Below are 4,565 nucleotides of genomic sequence, written 5' to 3' on the forward strand. Positions count from 1 at the left end.
TCATATCAACCAAAAATAAAAAAATAAAAAATAAAGCCAGCTATGGTGGTGTGTGCCTGTAGTCCCAAGTACTTTGGAGGCTGAGGTGGGAGGATTGCTAGAGCCTGGAAGGTCGGTCTGCAGTGAGCTGTGATCATGCCACTGCACTCCAGCCTGGGTGACAAAGTGATACTCTGTTTCAAGGAAAAGAGAGAGAGAGAGAGACAGACAGACCCACAAGAGTCTTAAGCCAGAATCTTCATGTTAAAATGCTTTCTGGAGGCTAAAAGGATGATATGTTGATTATGAAATATTTAAAAGGCAGAAACCCCACTGAACTGTTTGGTCCACAGAGGGAAATGGGAATCGCATGACCTGAAGAATGATGGAGGAACTGAACAGAAACCATCCTTGTTTCCTGAATCTGAACGTGGCACCCTCTTTTCACGGTGTCTGTATCTGCTCAGTCCGGCGGCCCCTCAAAAAGAGGGAATCTGGATTTTCAAATTTAAAATTTGACCCAAAGCCCACTGCTGTCAACAATGCCCGCCAGATACATTCCTCTTCCCTTTTAGTTTCTATGGGAATACTCTCTTTGAAGAACCCATGAAGCAGTGTCAGGCTGGTGTGAGGATAAGCAGTGATTTCTTTGAGGAGGAGAGCCCGTTTCTTCACTCACAGGCCATGTCTGAGTAGATCAAGAAGAACAGAGTGCCCTTTTTTGAGATTTTGTCTGCGTAGACCAATAGCTTGGTAAAAGTGTCAAAACAATCCTCGTTCTTTAATAGCAGATTATTTTGGACTTTTCTCTGCAAGAAGCAGCATGGGCATTCAGATGCTTTTAAGGATAAAATGTTCTTTCTTATCACCAGGCCTGGTGCTCTGGATGGCTGAGGTTTTTATGTGACTTGGTGTTCCTTGGAGTGGCTCCCAGGCTGTGCTCTTGTGGTTGGGTAGCAAGGGATTTCTTTATTCGGTGGTGGCTATAGGATGTTTTAGCAGATAAATCGGGACCCCAGGAGCACTTGAGTTCCAAGTCCTGCCCTGCAGGGCATGTGTTTATGGTGGAGATGTGGGGAGGGGTGGAGGGTGGGGGGCATTGATTTCCTGCCAATATCAGAGGTTTCACAGGCTTCTTGTGTATCCACAAATACCCATCCCATTGAGAAGGCCTAGAAAACCTGGCCCTCCCCAAGCCTTTATTGACCGCTTGTGAATGATCCCAGGGTGTGTCTGACCCACAGCTCCTCCTGGAGGGAGACAAAAGTCTCTCCTAGGTATCTGGTTATCAACTTCAACCACTTGCTGAGCCTTCCCCAAGACCAGGCATCTTGTCAGAGATTTCTGTGTTGTCAGGCAGAACCGAGCATTCGAGGGTAATAACTCACTGGAGTCCCTGAAATCCCTGATGGACGCACCAGGTAAAAGCATCCAGGGTTGAAACCAGATCAGAAAGGTTATTGTCAGCCTGGGGCTCCTGTAGAGGTGCATCCACGTTGCAGGGATTTTCCTTATGCTGAGGAGAAACCTGGGTTTCTCAGCTTTGGCACAGTTACAACATTTGGGGTGAGACCATTCGTGGTGGTGGTGGGGCCGTCCTGTGTATTGAAGGATGGTTAGCAGCATCTGTGGTCTCCATCCTCTAGGTGCCATTCTACCCTCCCAGCTATGGCTACCCCAGATGTCTCCAGGTGGTTTCAAATGCTGTGGGGCAAGGGAGTGGTACGTGAGCAAAACCACTCCACTTGAGAGCCATTGGTCTACACTTGTGGAAATGTTTGAGGGTGAGAGTGTCGAGCTTGAGTCCCTGCTGTACCCTTTATGAGCAATGAGGTCTTGGAAAATTAATAGTACTCCAGGGGCCTCAGTATTCTCATCTATAAAATGTAGATAAATGAGATACACTTTCATAGGAAGGTTATATGGGATTTACTGAGATAATAAGACAGTACATGGAAAATACTTGGCATAGCATTTATTTATTTTTATTTTATTTTAAGACAGAGTCTTACTCTATTGCCCAGGCTGGAGTGCAGTGGCATGATCTCCGCTCACTGCAACCTCCATCCACCTCCTGGGCTCAAGTGATTATCCTGCCTCAGGTTCTCGAGTAACTGGGACTACAGGCGTGCGCCATCATGCCCATCTAATTCTTGAATTTTAGTAGAGACGGGGCTTCACCATGTTGGCCAGGATAGTCGGATCTCTTGACCTCGTGATCTGCCCGCCTCGGCCTTCCCAAGTGCTGGGATTACAGGCGTGAGCCACCGTGCCTGGCCAAACATAAACTTACTTTCTTACCTCTTCTGCTGAACTCTATTTGCTTCTTTTCCCAAACGTCTTTATCCAGAAGAGCTTTTAGCAACAAAGTTACCCAATGCCCTTCCCTAGTCTCTCCTTGCAACTGCCTCTTAGCAGGGGGTGGGAGGAAATCCTCGGCAGGACCAATTTACATGACTGTTTGGAGGACTCTGGCTAGACCCAGAAGGTGTTTGCATTTTTAAATTGGTTACTAGTGTCAGAATGTTTCATGAGTAAGAGCCCAGCCTCTATGTTGGACGCCGTGAATTTGAATCTCAGCATTGCCGCTTTGTATATAACCAGAGGATGGATTTGGGGACCCAATGGATCTACCATGACATGAACTTGCACCAACATTCACCTGACCTCCAAAATGCCTATTCTGACTGGTAGACCCTAGTCTCAGCCTAGTGCCAGTTCAGAGCCTGTGTCCAGTGATCTTGCACAGGTCTCATTAGTTCCTTTTCTCCTGTTCAGTCATCCTGGTAAAAGGCTGTGTATTCCCTTGGGGGCAGGCTGGGAGAAAGATTGACAGTATAAATTTTTGACAGTGGAGCAGAGTCCTTTCTGGAGGGGACCTGGCTTCCCATTCAGACAAGGGACTCCGAGTCTGTGAACTGGCTTATGTCTGGAAATTGAATGGAGAGTGTGACTGTTTTTGTGATTCAGATTAGACTTCTGCTCACATGACCTAGAACTCTTCTGCAAACACAGATCAAGTAAAAATGTGGCAGGCTTCTTATCTATTTCACTTCTAGGAATGCCAAGATCAGCAGGCACCATAGGTCTCTGCGAGTCAGGCTATTCTGGTTGCAGCTTTGACTCTGCTGTCTTTTATGGTAACTGCATCCACCTTGCCTTTGGGGATTGAGTGCTCTGATCACTTGGCCCCAGCCCCTGTAGTGTGCCTATGTCACTTACCCTCTTTATACGTCAGTCTCGTCCTCTATAAAATGGGCATCCTCATTGCACCCACCCCCAGGGCTGCTGTGAAGTATAGATGGATTAGCATATGGAAAGTAATAGAAGAGGGTCTCAAAGCCCATGTGTCGTTATCAGAATTATTTCATGACAGGGGAGAACTGGAGGAGAGAGGAAGGTGCTGAGCAGAACCATGTGCTTTCCCACCAGTGTTTCCTGAGCACCTACTATGTGCTGCCCACTGTGAGAGCTGTTAGGGTTGAAATAGGGAGCACAGCAGTGTAGGGGTCGCCATCAGGAGCTTAGTGGGGAGACCATTGTGCAACATGGTTCCAGAGCTTGGGGTGGGGAAGCTCAGGGAGTACAGGGGCCTAGGATCTTGGGCAGAATCATGGAAAGGACACAGCCTCCCCAGCCTCTCCTGCCTCCGCTGCCTCCCTGGCCTCCTCTGCTTCCCTGGCCTCTCCTGCCTTCCTGGCTTCCCCTTCCACCCCGGCCTCCCCAGTCTCCCCTGTCTCTCCTGCTTTTGAGGTGGGCCAGGAGCTGCTGGTGCTCACTTAGCCTGTCCTGGACTCTGGGTGTAGCACTTCGATGTCCAGAAAATACCTCTGGGTTCAGCTCATCACACAGCCAAGGAAGGAGCTCCACACTGACACTAAGGGTTCATCCTGGGCTCATTCATCAGGACATGCCTCCAAAATATTTCTCCTCGTCTCCTCCCTTTGTCCACCTGCATTGTCTCTGTGCCTGAGCCCCGGCTGGGGGTCTGCAAGGATCCCCTATCTCCTCTGCCCCTGCACGGCTGGGTCCCAGGCAATCTGTCCACCCACCACGCCTCTCGCACCTTGCCCAGCACGCTCCAGCCCCACAGTCCTCTTTTTGCTTCTTTCCCAGCCTCTGGGCTTTTGCACACGCTGTTCCCTCTGCCTGAACACCCTCCACTGGGCTGAGAACAACTCTCTGAGACCTCTCTCAGCTGTTGCTTCGTTTGGAACAGCCGCTGCTGCTGGCCCTCTCCCAGTTGGAAGACCGGCTAGCCTCCTGTCTTTTTCAGTTCCCATGGCCCCAGCACTTCTCCTTGGCCTCCTTTGGCCGAATTGAAAATGTTCATTCTCAGTGACTTCTCACCCAGCGCTGAGCCCCACTGGATGAAGGCAATGCCTGTCATGTTCACCACAATATCCCCTCCCCCATCACTACGTCTTGTCCACAGTGATGCTCAAAAATGATCTGTTGGTAGGCAATGGGAAGGTGCATTCATGTCATCCTGCAGGAGGAATTCTCCACGAGTTTTGAGCAGCCTCGGGTTTCCCACCACCTCCAAATCATGGAAGACACAGGGTAAGAGCAAAGACAAGGTGGCT

Source organism: Pan troglodytes, chromosome 7 (assembly GCF_028858775.2).
Source record: "Pan troglodytes isolate AG18354 chromosome 7, NHGRI_mPanTro3-v2.0_pri, whole genome shotgun sequence".
NCBI lineage: Eukaryota > Metazoa > Chordata > Mammalia > Primates > Hominidae > Pan > Pan troglodytes.